This window comes from Macrobrachium rosenbergii, chromosome 7 (assembly GCF_040412425.1).
Source record: "Macrobrachium rosenbergii isolate ZJJX-2024 chromosome 7, ASM4041242v1, whole genome shotgun sequence".
Lineage (NCBI taxonomy): Eukaryota > Metazoa > Arthropoda > Malacostraca > Decapoda > Palaemonidae > Macrobrachium > Macrobrachium rosenbergii.
The window spans coordinates 15,121,015-15,138,834 of record NC_089747.1 but is presented as its reverse complement, the minus strand read 5'-3'; the positions used below and the strand labels follow the sequence as shown (position 1 = coordinate 15,138,834).

The following is a 17,820-nucleotide window of genomic DNA, read 5'->3' as shown; positions in this document are numbered from 1 at the left end:
ACTGAGAACGAACTTCAAAAGAGGAATGGAAAGAAAGAGCGGATTTGGGGAGCGCAGAATCATCAGCATATGAGACTGAGAGAGAGAGAGAGAGATGAGACTGTTTGGTACACAGCTCTCTATTTTTTCTTTATTTACTTCATCTATGCCATTTCTTGAGATTTATACACATTTCCTAAGCCTCTTCCCTTCTTTTATTTTATTCCTTGAATCATTAGTTTTTTGTGTTTTTCATATAAAATACTGGCACTCAATAATCGTGTGTGTGTGTGTGTGTGTGTGTGTGTATGAGAGAGAGAGAGAGAGAGAGAGAGAGAGAGAGAGAGAGAGAGAGAGAGAGAGAGAGAGAGAGAGACTGTCTTGATACACAATTTTCTAGTTCTCCTTTACTTACTTCCTCTACACCATATCTACGGTTAATATCTATTTTCTAAACCTCTTCGCTTCTTATTTCATTTTGCCCCTTGAATGTCAATTTTTGTCTTTCTCCACTCTTTGATTTTAATATTCAATCGTTTTCACTGCTTGAACAACGTCCTCCTGTATCTGCAAAATAAATATATTATCTCACCCTCTTCGTCTCCTCTTCCTTACCAATCCCTGAATCTCCATCTGCAATCCTTTCTTTCGCTGCATCTCCGTTATTTTACTTAATCTCTGTTATTATTCCGTCCTCTCGTTTCACTGACATATACTTCATTTCCCCCCTCTCTCTCTCTCTCTCTCTACTAGTCACTTCTTTCATGCCAATCCGGAAATTATCATGTTTCTGTATTCATTTATCCTCCTGACTTTCATCCCCGTTTTCAATCTTTACAATTTTTAGTTTTCTGTAAAACTATTTTGGCGACTTTGTCTGTCCGTCCGCATTTTTTTCTGTCCGCCCTCAGATCATAAAAACTACTGAGGCTAGAAGGCTGCAAATTGTTATGTTGATCATCCACCCTCAAATCATCATACATACCAAACTACATCCCTCTAGCCTCAGTAGTTTCTGTTTTATTTAAAGTTAAAGTTGGCCATGATCGTGCTTCTGGCAACGATATAGGATAGGTCACCACCGGGCCGTGGTTAAAGTGTCAGGTGCCGCGGCTCATACAACGTTATACCGAAACCACCGAAAGATAGGTCTATTTTCGGTGGCCTTGATTATACGCTGTGGCGGCTGTACAGAAAACTTGATTGCGTCGAAGAAACCGGCGCATTTTTTACTTGTCTTTTCTACCTCTTCTCTCCTCGTGACATCTCTCTCCATTCTCTCTCTCATCACTGTTCTTCTTTATGTACCAACGTTCCAGCTTAATCCATCTTAATCCTTACCTTTTGTATAACTGTTTTTTCTTCAGCATTCATTCTGTTTAATTATCTACAGTCTCTCTGACTTCATTACTGCATAAAAATCATTCTTAAATCTCTTATTTGTCTATCTCGTATCCAATTTACATAATATGTAATCTCACTTCTTTACTAGTCTCAGCTGCTCTCTCTCTCTCTCTCTCTCTCTCTCTCTCTCTCTCTCTCTCTCTCTCTCTCTCATTAATCAATTTTTTTCTAATTCTTTCTTTTTATCACTGATTTTCAGCACTGTTTTCTACATCTTTCAAGTTCCTTTCTCTCCCCATTTCCATTCCCTCTTGCTGTATTTTCTACACCCCATTTTTAGTTTTCTGTAAAAGAAAGCTCTTGTGCCGGCTTTGTCTGTCCGTCCGCACTTTTTCTGTCCGCCCTCAGATCCTAAAAACTGCTGAGGCTAGAGGGCTGCAAATTGGTATATTAATCATCCACCCTCCAATCATCAAACATTTTAAATTGCAGTCCTCTAGCCTCGGTAGTTTTTATTTTATTTAAGGTTAAATTTAGCCATAATCGTGTTTCTGGCAACAATATAGGACGGACCACCACCGGGCCTTGGTTAAAGTTTCATGGGCCGCGGCTCATACACCATTATACTGAGACCACCGAAAGATAGATCTGTTTTCAGTGGCCTTGATTATACGCTGTAGCGGCTGTACAGAAAACTCGATTTGCACACATCCATATGGATCACAGCTAGGGTCCATTAATTTTCCAAGGAGAGGACACCTGTTCAAAATAGAGAATTACAATGAAATTAATAAAAGAGAAATAAAAAAACTCGTCTCCTCTTATCTTAGTTTCCCTCGGCTTCAACCTGGTCTAATAATATTCACTCAATCCTGCCTCCCTCTCGTTCTCAATTCATCTTGCCTCTTTTTCCTTCTTAGCCGAGTTCTCTATACGTCCCTCGTCTGCAATTATCTCATGTCCCCTCAAATTACCAACTATTCTTACAATATTTGTTCAGGTCATTCATCTCGTCCTCCATTCGTTTTGCAGAGTCCGTATCATCCTCTCACGTGTCAAATTCCTTTAAAAGGAATGAAAATAAAAACGCACCCGCGCGCACAATTCACACGTCCCCTTCTTCGTAAGATTCCCTTCGCCATTAATCTTTCATTCGCTCATCCGGAAATTTTTCGATTCGGTGGCTCTCTTTTCCTTCTACCGTGGGCTTGTTCCATATGAATGGCGTTCATCTTCTGAATAATAATAATAATAATAATAATAATAATAATAATAATAATAATAATAAGAAGAAGAAGAAGAAGAAGAAGAAGAAGAAGAAGAAGCTTTCGGAATTTTCTCCCTCTTTCGGTTTTCCCTGAGTCATGTGGCATAATTCGTTTTCTCTTCCCCAACTAGCTTTCATATTTTCACGCGGCCTTCCCTAGGTAAGGGCTTCGGGATGCCCGTCCCATCGGCCTTTGTGTGAAAAAGTAATCTCCTTTCTATGAGACTCTTCTTAATGAACTTCCTAAATTATTAACGGTCTCGTTTGACTTGGGGGTCGTATTTCCCATTCATTTTCACTGACTTCATTCCATTTTCATTCATATCCCCTATGGATTAGTTCTCTCTCTCTCTCTCTCTCTCTCTCTCTCTCTCTCTCTCTCTCTCTCTCTCCTATTACCTAATCCCTTGTCCAAATTCTTTGTCTCTGCACACGGAGCTGATTGGAAATACATAAAATCATTCGGGAGAAAACTGGCTCTTATAAGTACGTATATGTATAGGGGTATGTATGACGCAACTAGGCAATGTTACTTTGGCAACTAAACTAAATATTATTATTATTATTATTATTATTATTATTATTATTATTATTAATGTTCTTGCATTCTCATGGAAAACATTAAATATCATGGCCTTCCACGCCGAACTTTTACAGAATAGAAAACTCACGTGAGAAAAGCAAAAAGAAAGGAGTAGCCTAAATATTTATGCATTAAATAGCAATGAACAGACATCATCATTATCATCATCATCATCATCCTTGTCTACAAAGCCGCGTGATCCAAAGGGTCTCTGTGAATTTCCGCCATTCATGCCTTTCTAGCGGTTATCTTCCAAAAATCTCCCTCAACGACATCCTCCGTTCTCAGCTCTCATCTCAGTGAATCCGAGTGGTTTTCAAACCCTCTGGAGCCTACATGAGCTGAGCTAACACTATCACGTGCTGTTCTGCCAGAGCTTGGTCGACGGACATGTTCAAGCCATCTCCACCTCCCTTTCACGATTATTTTGCCTAAATATAGAACTCCTGTAATATCCCTTATGGTATTATTTCTAAGTCTACCACGCCATCTAACTCCTAATGTTCTTCTTAAACCTTTATTCACGAATCGACAAAATCTTTCAGATATAGTTTCAGTCATACCAGGATTCATATCCGTATAGCAATCCAGATCACAATAAATTTATGTATAATTATTTTCTTATGCAATCTCAACTTACTTGCGTTGCATTCCTTATTCATTACGCCCATCGCTTCATTTGCATTTTCCAGTCTTTCACTAAATTCCACCTCAACAGGACCTGTAATGGATTTCTGGGTCCAAAAATACTCGAAAGATTCAACCTCATTAATCCCTTCTCCATTTAATGCTATTTCATCCCTTTATGCATACTCTGTCCTCATTACTTGTTTTTCTCTGATTTATTCTGAGTCCCGTCTCTCCAAATACATAATATATTCTATCAAGCAATTCTTGTAAATGGTGTGGTGTTTATAGTCTTCTGAATAAGAAAACTACTGCGTCTGCTTTGCTTGTCCGTCCGCACATTTTTCTGTCCACACTTTTTCTGTCCGCCCTCAGATCTTAAAACCTACTAAGGCTAGAGGGATGCAAATTGGTATGTTGATCGTCCACCTTCCAATCATCAAACACACCAAATTGCAGACCTCTAGCCTCAGCAGTTTTTATTTTATTTAAGGATAAAGTTATCCATACTCGTGCGTCTGGCAACAATATACCGCGGCTCATACAGCATTACACCGAGACCACTGAAAGATAGCTCTATTTTCGGTGGCCTTGATTGTATGATGTACAGAAAACTCGACTGCGCCGAAGACACTTCAGCGCATTTTTTACTCGTTTCTTATTAAAATAGCATCATATGCATAGTCTAAGCCTGACAACTTTTTATCTTCGCTTCAGTTCAAACCTTCTCCTCCATTTCCGACCACTTTTTCATTATAAAACTATAAAGAAGGGTAAACAGCCACGGTAAAAAAAAACATTCCCTTGCAGCACTCCACTATTTACTACAAACTCACCCGGCAAGACTCCATAAGGCGTATGAACTATGGTAATACGGTCAACTTCGTAAGCAAGACAACTTAAATGCGGCATCTGAGATAAATCATCATCCAAAAACAATGGCAGATACACCAGCCAATTAAGCAAACATTACTGGTCGGGAATTACCTTGTGATATTTGAAGGTACTATGTAATTAAATTACCCAAGTCCACACAACGAGTTAGCATCGATACATGAAGTACAGTGTACCTCCTATTTGCCCATCAACGCACCTGCTGCGAACAAGTGCGACAATGAAAATACGGGACGCACACGGGCAAAAGATCCTGAGGGCATGACGTCATATAAACCTTATAACAATACGATGAAGTGAAACTGGCCTTTTCTCATTCATAAAAGATTTGCGCGTAAGTTTCTCGCAGACAGAAACTTATACCTTTTATTTCAATATTTACTCTATTCCTCCATTATGGCGCCATAATTCTAACCATTACTAATTCTAAAACTCACACAGGTGAAAAAATAAACCTAACTCTGCATATGCCAAGAATTAACCATTACTAATTCTAAAACTCACATTCAATATTCACTCAGTTCCCCCATTATGGCGCCCGTAATTCTAACCATTACTAATTCTAAAACTCACACAGGTGAAAAAAAACCTAACTCTGCAGATGCCAAGAATTAACCATTACTAATTCTAAAACTCACATTCAATATTCACTCAGTTCCCCATTATGGCGCCCGTAATTCTAACCATTACTAATTCTAAAACTCACACAGGTGAAAAAAACCTAACTCTGCAGATGCCAAGAATTAACCATTACTAATTCTAAAACTCACATTCAATATTCACTCAGTTCCCCATTAGTAATTCTAACCATTACTAATTCTAAAACTCACACAGGTGAAAAAAACCTAACTCCGCATACTGCCATTGCTAATTCTACAACTCACAAATAAAGTAAGAAAAGAAACCTAACTCCGAATATGAGAGGATTTATGAATATTTCAGCTGATGGAAATATTACATTCGGATTAATGAAAAAGAACAGGGGAGGTGGAAAAGCCGCATGATAGCTGGAGCCAGCGCAATCACGCCGTCACAATTCTTCGGATGCAAATAAGATTCTATCGCACGCTTGTTTATACAAGAGACTGAGATGCGATGTGAGCGAAATTTCGGAACGAGCCGAACAAACAAAAGGGAGAACCCGAATGCAAATATTTCCATTTTATATCACATCGTTTGCTTTCCACCTGTCAGCAGATAGAATTATTCTTCTTCTTTCTTTTTAAGGTACGATATTTTTTATTGAATGATTTGAACACCCAGTTGCACACGGGATTCATTTCTTCTTTGCTCGAATTGCGTGCGCATGACAGAATATTATTCGTATTAATCAAATGCGTGACTAATCTTTCTACCACGTAAATTTGCTTTCGTCAGCGCTAATTCAACTTCAGTGTTTTTTGCTATATACTTTTAAATATTCTTTGTGAGTTATCAATATTAATTATCTGAGTAATCAAAATACGACTAATCACATCTATATTGGTCGATGTTGTTTTCGGTCGTTATAGTTTTACGCTACAGGTAATTCATAACTGGCGATTTAATTATTTGTATTTGCTTTAGCCGTAAAGACATTTCATCTTTAGTGGGATTTCACTGAGTTTGGGATATTCAGATAATTTTTTAGTGTTGATTACAAAGCCGATATTATGTTCCGAATACTCGGTTTCATATGCAATTCAGCAACAATGCTTTAACCCTTTCACTGTTTCGGTTATAAGGACATAATGGTCTTCTGTGCAAGCTATGATTGCGATATTATTCATACATAATTCTAAACAGAGTTAGGCAGATAATCTATTTAGGATTTCGCATTTTAGAATTATTAAGTCATGGGAAAAATACTGCACATACACAACAGTTGGAATCCAAAACTCACATTCAGAGCACATCAACAGGGCTAAGACAGATGGTAATCTCTTACTATTTGTTTTACTTTGTGTATTTATCAATTCTGCATGATACTAAGAGATGGCGTTCGTATCCCTACCAAAGGTAAGTTTTTTTTGTTATGATATAATGAATACGAGAGTTCATACATCCAGATTCATCTAAAGCATCTTCCTCTCTCATTACGAACTTATAAGTACATCCATAGCTCTATGTATGCAATGTACGTATGTACAATCCTCATGGTCCAATGGTAATCAATTTGGCGTAAGAAATACGGCAATAAATATACATAAATATATATATATATATATATATATATATATATATATATATATATATATATATATATATATATATATATATATATAAATAATTTATGAATCTTTAAACCAAGCGGCTCTCCTCAGCATTAAAAGAGTGTGATACGGGTCTTTGTAGCATATTTGGCATTGAGAGAGAGAGAGGAGAGAGAGAGAGAGAGAGAGAGAGAGAGAGAGAGAGAGAGAGAGAGAGAGAGAGAGAGAAATACGGTGAGAGATCAAATACAGATTTTTTACTTGAAATACATTCCTAATTACTTGCAAAATTATATATACATATATATATATATATATATATATATATATATATATATATATATATATATATATATGTATATATATATATATATATATATATATATATATATATATATATATATATATATATATATATATATATATGGTATACTGTATATATATTTGTATGACACGTACCTACTCATTAGATATTTATTTCAAGTAAAAATCTGAACTTTCTGAACTCTTCTCTCTCTCTCTCTCTCTCTCTCTCTCTCTCTCTCTCTGTCCGCACCCCCCTGCCAAATATTTCAGGGAGACCCGTATCGCACCCTTTTAACGCTGAGGAGCGCCGCTTGGTTTAAGGATTCATAAATTTGATAATGGCGGGTGTGGTCTGGATTCCCTAGAGTGTCTGGCGGAGGCACTTTCGCTCTGTGAGCTCCGGCAGACGATTAACTCATTCCTGAAAATCCCCTTCTCTCGATTTCCACTTTCCTTTCTTTTTTTTTTTTTTTTTATTCTCGTTCGGTTTCCATTTCTTTGTTTAGCGTTTCTTCAATATCCAGCTTTTAATTTTTCATTTCCGCATTTTCCTATTTCTACTTCATTTTTGTTTTGGCCTCTCTTTTAATCTCGGGCTTTTCTTTTTTAATTTCCGCATTTCTTTTTTATCTGTACTTACTTTTTTTTTCTTATTTTCAATTCACCTGTTTCTTTCTCCTCGTGGACACGTGTCATTTGCTTTTTATTTTAATATCAAAACTAACACATTTTTTTTTGTGGTTCTTACCAGTAAAAGGACTTCTGAATCCTTGACGTTTTAATTATCATTCCTGCGTTACATGTCTACATATAGATTTTATATCCAACATCGGATTAATTTCACAACGATGAAGATGAAATTCAAACGACATATCCAAACATTTCATGTTCTGGGAATTTCAGATAAATACGATTTAAATGTCACGGTTCAAGAACCGTGAGGGGAGGTTGTGCCGTCAGTGCAACTTACTCGGTTAACTGTCGGCATTGCCTAAGGTTCTTTGCAGCGTCCCTTCGGCCCCTAGCTGCAACCCCTTTCATTCCTTTTACTGTACCTCCATTCGTAGTCTTTCTTCCATCTTACTTTCCACCTTCTCTTTACAATTGTTTCAACATACTTTTCAGAGCTGAATGACCTCATAGGTCCCAGTGCTTGGCCACTAAGTGTCCTAAATTTCATATTCAGTTCAAGAACTTTTTCCTGTTATTACGCTATGTCGTCTCCAAGAGCAACCTGACAAAGCAATATCACCACCTTCCTGGATAAAACTTTAAAGCACTATAAATCTTTTTAGAAATTGTGAACTCGACAGACAACCAACTAGGCATGACGCTCATCCCTTCTTCAAGTAAACTGTGCCACTCTACCGTCCTCCGTATTTCCACAATGGAACCATTTCTTTTCAATTTCATTGGCAAGTCTGTGTCTGTTTACCCACTGAGAAAAGTTCATGAACACCTCTGTTTAGTCTGCCTCTGTTTTGCCCAGCAAGATTTCAGTTACAACAGAAAAACAAGTATAAAATTCGCCGAAGTTTCTTCGGCGCAATGAAGTTTTCTGTACAGCCGCTACAGCATATAATCAAGGCCATCGAAAATAGATCCATCTTTCGGTGGTCTCGGTATAATGCTGTATGAGCCGCGGCCCATGAAGCTTTAACCACGGCCCGGTGGTGGCATGTCCTATATCGTTGCCAGAAGCACGATTATGGCTAACTTTATCCTTAAATAAAATAAAAATGACCGAGGCTAGAGGGCTGCAATTTTGTATGTTTGATGACTGAAGGTGGATGATCAACATAGCAATTTGCAGACCTCTAGCCTCAGTAGTTTTTAAGATCTGAGGGCGGACAGAAATAGTGCAGACAGAAAAAGTGCTGACAGAAAAAGTGCGGACAGAAAGAAAAAGCCGGCACAATATTTTTCTTTTACAGAAAACTAAAAAGGACTAAAACTTGGCAGACGAGACCCTTGTCAGAAAAGTTAAACCAGCCGCGGCTGCTGACTAGATTACTGGTGTTATTTTTACCGTTATATAAGAACGCAGTATTGACATACTAGCATTCTTTACTGGCACCTAATAAAATGCCTGGCAAGAACTAATTAAAGTTTGCACAAGGCCCGCTTACGTCATTAAAACATCTCTCATCCCGCCATGTTGGGTGTCTCAAAGTGATCATATTTCTCTTGCATAAACTAACTACTAGCCCTCTCTAATCTTTTTTTTTCTCTCCATCTCACTTTCCTTGTACGTCTGATTCTTCTTTCTTATTCCATCTTCCCTATTTCACCAAAAGCAAACACCTGCTCTTCTTCTCTCTCCTCGCCCCACCTCCGTTTTCTTCCTATTTCTTTTCATACCTCCGTTTTCTTCTTACTTTTATTTACAAGCCCTCGTTTTCTTTTCCCTCTCCTCCCCCAAAACTTTCACCACCATTCACCAAGAAAACAAACATTTGCTCTTCCTCCTCCTCTTCTTCATTCTCCTTCTTCTTCCTCCTACATCTCTCTCCTCTCCTCGTCATTTCCTCCTCAGTCGTAGGAAGAACGAAAGAGCGTCAGCTCGACAATGGTCTCTCGGTCGCATCTGGTGTCGGTATTCAATACATCGCGAATCCCTCTCCGCCGATTCTTTCATCTTTTCAAAAGGGGGAGGGGTTGAGCGCGCATTTGCTGCTGCCATTTATAGAATTGCCCAGTCTGCCATCATTAAATTTCGCGCGATTTACTCTCTCTCTCTCTCTCTCTCTCTCTCTCTCTCTCTCTCTCTCTCTCTATATATATATATATATATATATATATATATATATATATATATATATATATATATATATATATATATATATATATATATATAAAGATATTTATCAAGTTGTATCCCATATAGGAAAAAATGAAACCATTTAAAGCTTTTATTTTCCCATGTGGAATACAACTAAATGATATATCTTCGTGTGTAAGAAGATCACCATTATATATACATACATACTATATATATGTATATCTTCTTCTTTTAACGTGCTTTTTCCCATTTTTTGTATGGGGTAAGCACGATGCCTTCTTTGAAGGGCTTTGAATTGGCTTTAGGGGTAGACCGTAGTCTCGATCGGCTGCCCTGCCTGACATCGCCTCGACCCCGGTAGCGCACGTACAGTACATGTATCGTATTAAATCGCCAGCCCCTTTCTCCCAGCAGCGAGAGAGTTGAGCGGTTAGGTCGACAGTTCGAGACGTGTGAGGTGTCTGTTACGTTTTTAGATGTTGGAGTGGCTTTGTTTGTGTGTTTATTAGTCTGTAACACCCATTTGCTTTTAGCACACCTATCCGTTGATTACATACATAATCCCGGGGTGGCTACACGGATAGCAAAGTGTCCACCAACTCTGACCGGTCGGCTGCGGATTTGAACCCGCGCGACAGACCTCTATGAAGTCTGAAGCTGCTGCTCTACCGACCTGGCCATCGAGGCTCTTGCATACATATATGTGTGTATGTATATATATATATATATATATATATATATATATATATATATATATATATATAGTTATATATATATATATATACAATATATATAGTTATTTTACAACCTTTCTATCTCCCATTTCTGTTTAATTTTACTGATTTTCATTCTCAAGGCACTGGAAGATTTTAATATGAGCATCAGTATTTCACAAATGTATGAAAATTATTTTGCAGTCACTAAATTAGTGTCATTCAATATCTTGCTTGAAGCTTTTACATGTAATGAGCTTTGTTTTGATATGTTATGTAATTCCCTTTAATATACCATTCACACATATATACATACATACATGACAACATGAGCGCGCGCATGCGCGAGCATACACAAGACCTTCATAAAATACATTCTTTCAACACACACACACACACAAACAAGGACAAAATAATTATGATTCTGGTAGTACAGAACTTGAATTTACTGTACTTCTGCGATTTTTAATAGATATCTCATTCTTCTGTTACACTTTCTATTTAGATTTTAATAATCACTTTGTTACATAATACAGATTTTTTTTATCAATATAAAACACTAGAGTAAACTGAATATTACACCACATGTGACAGTCAACAAAAATTGTAGCCAATATACTTCATTTTCCTTTAGAAAAATAAATATAAATCTGCTCAAAAGAATACTACATCCATGATGACTAGCGATGCAGGAACGGGAAAAAAAAATTCAACTCGCAACAAAAAATACTAATATTCCTGCATGCCTAAGCCGATCATCTGCTCCACCAAATAAACTGAGGGAATTCTGTATTGTGTGTGTATGTATGTATGTATGTATGTATATATATATATATATATATATATATATATATATATATATATATATATATATATATATATATGTGTGTGTATATGTGTGTGTGTGTATTTATATATGTATATATATGTGTGTGTATGTATGTATGTATGTACAATATGTATGTATACATATATATAATATATATATTATATATGTATACATATAATATATAGGCTATACATATTTACATATAATATATATATCTGTATTTTTTCCTCTGGAAGGGGTGACGCCAGAAATTGCTACCATTACGGATTAATATTAGTGAGATGAGGTTGCTAGCCCTACATATGCGCAGAAAAGCCCTTATCTACTTAGGGGCAGCGGATCGAACGGGCAGCCTAAATCCCGTACCTACTGAAGGGTCGCAAATAGGGTTGCCCTGATTCCTATCCACAACCCCGACTCCCCGGTTGTGGATAGGATGAAAAGGAGGTAAAGAAAGGAGAAGGACTAGACACTGACCCGACCTACTTCTTGAAGGAAGTATAGTTATAAGAAAGGATCTATAAGTAAGAATACTTACGAAGGTGCGACCATTCTAGTTACTTTCTATCAACGAACGATGCACTTACCTGGAAAAGAAAAAAAAAAGTTAATCAGAACGAACTGAAACTGCTCAGAACACTTGTTATGGTCGTCATTTCTTTGTGAGTGTTGTAGAAATTCAGTCCGAAAACACGCAAACCTTGGAGATAAAACAAAATCAAAGTTAAGACAGATATTTCTAGCTTCTGATATTATGTTCACTAGATACACCATACCTATATTCAAGGCATCTTATATTCAAAGTAAATATGGAACAAAAACAAATACAAAAGCATATATATACACATATATAATAATAAAATACACACACACACATATATATATACATTAGCTGACCAACCCTGCTCTGCCTGGAAAAACTCTGAATAACAACCCACAGGCAGGCGCGTTGAAACTCTGAATAACAGACTACGGGTAGTGGGCGGGAAGAGGGAGGGGGAGGAAATAGGGAAGTAGGATGGGAAAGGTAAAAGAAGTGAGAAGATAGAGGAGGAGAGGGAATGGGAAAGTCATATAATTCATTCTCATTTCTACAGAGTTCAGCACACTTTTATGAAACCTGAGTTTGTGGATCGAGACACCAGGCAAGTGTGATAGAAGAGACCAGTTTGGTTCTCCATAGAGGAACTGCCAATCTCCAATCCCTAATATAGCCTAATCCTTACAACTCTCTTCGTACAAAGGTAGAAGTTGTGATCCATAAGAGGAAGTGCATGATGTAATCAAACAGAGTTACGCAAGCATACACTAGCAAATTTAAAATCAGCTAAAAAAAATCTTAACTTAAATTAGCTATAAAAAAAAAATATTGCACTGGTTGTTTAAATCATTAACTCGTGGCCGAATGGGCTGTGATAATTCAGAGACTACCTCTCTCTTTCAGCCTTCATACTTACTTGTACAAATTAAAATACAAACGCATATATATATATATATATATATATATATATATATATATATATATATATATATATATATATATATATATATATATATATAAATATATATGAAATTTTTATACTTCATGATTATATACATATGATTATATACATATGTGTGTGTATTGTATGTATGTATATATATATATATATATATATATATATATATATATATATATATATATATATATATATATATATATATATATACATACATACATATGTATATGTATATATGTATGTATGTGTATGTATATATATATATATATATATATATATATATATATATATATATATATATATATATATATATAGAAACCATTAACGCATAAAGCAAACGCAAAACTAGTTTCCAAAACCTTCACATACGTAGCAACAGAACTTCATAAATGTCGATGAATGCTTTTGTGACGTCAGCCTACGTCTAACTCTCAATCAATTCCTCTCTTCACCTTCGAAGTGAGATCTGAGAGGCAATAGGACCGCTAAAGGTGGAAGGTCACGTGGCTTTGTGAATTCGTCGTTTATTTTCTCCGAAATACTCTGGTACGTCGCCGTCAAACTCGTCACGTGACCTCTATCTTTCGGGTTATTTTGTCGACCAATGGCTCCCTTCTCCCCCCCCCCCACAAAACCCCTTCAAATTCCTTAGTAAAATTCCTCCCCCTTTAGATTATTACACTTCCCTGTTATCAACAACTCGCTAATAATAGCGACTGGCTCTCCTTGTTTGTTTACAATGGAGAGGATGTCTGGCTTTCCTTCAATTAGCGAGCCGTGGCCGGGCAGCGACCAGCCGCCTAAAAACAAGAGAGAGCCGCCGGTTAATTCGCCTTACTTTTCTCTAATTAACGGCGGTGTCGTGATCACTATCCGACCTAGGCCAGATGTTTTGGTGTAGATCTGTTTTTCGGTTTATTAACAAAAACATGTTTAAACACACAATTCAACAAGTATAGGCTTGAGAATGTGTGTATGGATACTCATGACGAGACACACATGCATGTAATAATACTGCAGATAAAATGCAATATATTGTAATGGTGCAATCATGTTCGCGATTAGCGACCCATAATAATACATTATGCCTAGTTTCACCCATATATATATATATATATATATATATATATATATATATATATATATATATATATATATATATATATATATATATATATGCTTTTATCTGAATTATCTGCTAAATAAAGAAACCATTATAGATTAGTGATGCTATTAACGTGATTAAGAATGGCACCAGAGAGAAACTCAAGACACACACGCTATATATATATATATATATATATATATATATATATATATATATAATATATATATATATATATATATATATATATATTTATATATATATATAATATATATATATATATATATATATATATATATATATATATATATATATATCTAGCGTGTCTTAGTTTTCTCTCTAGTGCCATTCTTAATCAAGTTAACGGCATCACTAATCTATAATGGTTTCTTTATTTAGCAGATGATTCAGATAAAAGCTATTCACAGTGGGCATCTCCACAAAACAACAGAATGGCAGACGAAATACAACCTTCTGTTGCTATTGTTGTTGTTGTTTTCGCGGCTTTTGTTCTCTCGTCTGTTTACGTCTCTGACCTCGGGCTGAAGTCGGCTTGGTTCAATCCTCGGTTATACTACCGAGGGCCTTGGGTTATACGGTTAGGTGGTTATGTTTTATCACGGGAACGAGATTAAAAGTGGATTTCCCTTGTTGAAGGATTACATGTTGCCTTAGGGTATTCGGAGATGGCTTCCGGGTATGTAAAAACATGGCTTCTAATATATGCCACTTTGGGAAGGTGTTTTGGTTATATATCATTCCTGTGTTATCTACGAATTCTTGAACGTCATAGTAAGTCCGATGTGGCTTCGTCGGAAAGATACACAGGTCTTACTCTGAAAAATTAAATGTTAATCTACACCAATGCCATTCTAGGCTTCCGAGCCCGAGGGGTGGGACGGTCGTTGTGTGAGTGTGTGTGTGCGTGTGTGTGTGACCACTATTTATCATTACGAGAGATGCTGTCTTAATTAGCTAACAGTACAGATGAGGTTTATTCTCTGATTAAGGCAGTTTTTCATACCTCTTTTTATAATGCCTCTCATATCCTCTTCCTCTTGGCTTTGATCGTGGTAAAACTGTTGAAGGTGTGTAAAGTTTTTCCTTGTGGCTGCATTTTCATGCAGTAGACTCACCATGAAATGTTGTCTTTATTTCAGCTGATAAAGGATGAGTGTAACAGTCACTGCCGTCTTTGTTTTCCTCTTGAGCAATCCCTAACAAAGGAAACGGCTCTCACAATAAACCACTCGACTAATAAGCGGTGCCTTCAGAGAAAGAGACAAGAGGCAATGCCACTTTCTCCCTGCAACCTCTGAATCAAGTATAAGTCCCCACTGCACAAGAACTTTCACATTAACCATTTCATAAGCCTACACACACAAGGCTCATCAATTTATGAGCAATTAATCGCGCATCCAACAACAACATTGCACCAACAGCCTGTATCTTGCTTTGTATTTCGGCGCTTCTTTGATACTGAAGGCCTTCTGTTCTATCACCCTCTTCCAGACCTTGTAGGCGGCACTATCTTGGTATCCCTTTTCTCCTTTCTTCCTACGCTTATGTATTATGTGCCCTTTTCGCCAAACTCCCTCAAAACCCACTCTGATATATAATTTTCTCTAAGATGATATCCATACCTCATGTCCCTAGTATCTACATTCCCTACCCTTCCACTTCCTTATTCCTCATGTATTACACAAGTAATTATTCTCAATATTTTCAATTTATTTCTTTTAGTATTTAACTGCCATGCGTGACGTTTATATAGGCGAGCTTATTCAACAATCGTATACTCGAACTTTGCTTACATGCACATTATTATCCACCTCTAAAACTTTATACCAGATCCTGTCACCTTTGCAGCTTCACATTTACTGTGATTCACCTTTGCTATCATCATCCATTACACCCATATATATCTATAAAAGTCAACTATTATATATTCCAAATATGTTTTATATATATTCAACTATTCTCATCCCAAATATATTTTGAACGTTCCCCTCACACGAACATATTCTGACTTCTTCATTAGGCTCTGTAACTTCTCTTGACAATCATCAATTAACAATGAGATGTTTCAGTAGTATATCAACATACATACATGCACATTATATATTTATATATAAATGTGGGTGTGTTGTGTAATTTTTGATGTTTTAAAATCAATCATCCAAATCAAAGCTAACAGCGCAATGAATTTATACACTATCAACCTATTCTGCAGCCTGTAATCCAATGATACCCTGTCTGATGCCGCGAGCACCACCGCTGTGCTCTCCCCTCGTCTGGCAGTGCTCTTTCTCACCGATTAAAAACTTGCTCGCAAGCACTGCTAATCATAAGAGCATAAATAAACACAGACGCCTGAGTTCCGTCACTGTTCCCTTTAGTCATTTAATTATAGCTGTGGTGTATGCAAACCGCATTACTTGTACATAAGGCTAAGTAAATTTAACGCTGATGCATTTCCCTTAGCACAATTCAATCACAAGTCATCATCCACATTCTGAGCAATTAAACCCTTGGGTTATGTGAATAATAACCTTTACAAAAACATTCCTTTTTTATAGTGATTTTTTATTCACACATCGAGTATATGGCATATTCATTTATCATGTTCCAGTAACTTTGTTAGACATGCAGCATTAAAAACTACCCCGCATTTACATCTAAGTTATGCAAACAGAGAGAGAGAGAGAGAGAGAGAGAGAGAGAGAGAGAGAGAGAGAGAGAGAGAGAGAGAGATATTCAAGTGAATATGTGAGACATGTAGCATTAAAACTAACCTACATTTACGTCTAAGCTATGCAAACAGAGAGAGAGAGAGAGAGAGAGAGAGAGAGAGAGAGAGAGAGAGAGAGAGAGAGAGAGAGAGAGAGAGATTCAAGTGAATATGTGAGACATGTAGCATTAAAACTAACCTACATTTACGTCTGAGTTATGCAAACAGAGAGAGAGAGAGAGAGAGAGAGAGAGAGAGAGAGAGAGAGAGAGAGAGAGAGAGAGAGAGAGAGAGGTTCAAGTGAATATGTGAGACATACAGCATTAAAAACTGCCCTACATTTACGTTTTAGTTATGCAGAGAGAGAGAGAGAGAGAGAGAGAGAGAGAGAGAGAGAGAGAGAGAGAGAGAGAGAGAGAGAGATGCTACATCAATCAGCAGATTGTTCTTCATTTCGTTTCCGACTCAATTTCACTGTTACCCTCAGTTTAATCTGCAGCAAAATTCATATATTTTTTATTTTTTCTATTCCCCGCGGATATCACAGATGCTTAATGTAACGAACAATACATTATTTAAAAAGGCAAGCGTCTGCATTGCACTAAATTAAACACGTAATGCAACTGTTTATAAGAATCCCTAACAATTTTATAAGTGAATCCATTTATCCAGCGAATTTGGTTTACAGGATTTTGAAAGAAACAAAAAGGAACACTTCAAAATTAAATATCAAAATATTTTGTTTTGGGAACATATTTTTTTAGACGTTTTCCGGAAAGAACTGCCGGCTTTACCTTGCCATTTTTCCATTTATATTTAGAAAAAAAACCTTGCCGTAAAATAAACATACTTTGGGCAAAAATATTCTGTGCTGTATGGAGTCCGGGATTTGTCTGCAAATGTGCAATATGAGAGTTATACAAATTTTGTGCATGGGTCTTTTGTACAAGTTATTTTACTTGTCAGTAT

At 36.6% G+C, this 17,820-nt stretch overlaps 1 protein-coding gene across 5 annotated transcripts in view; it reads right to left on the bottom strand.

Annotated features, from left to right (window-relative positions):
- The window catches only part of LOC136840157 (glutamate-gated chloride channel-like), a 500,113-nt gene that overhangs the window by 281,367 nt on the left and 200,926 nt on the right, over nt 1-17,820 (bottom strand). The window lies entirely within an intron of this gene.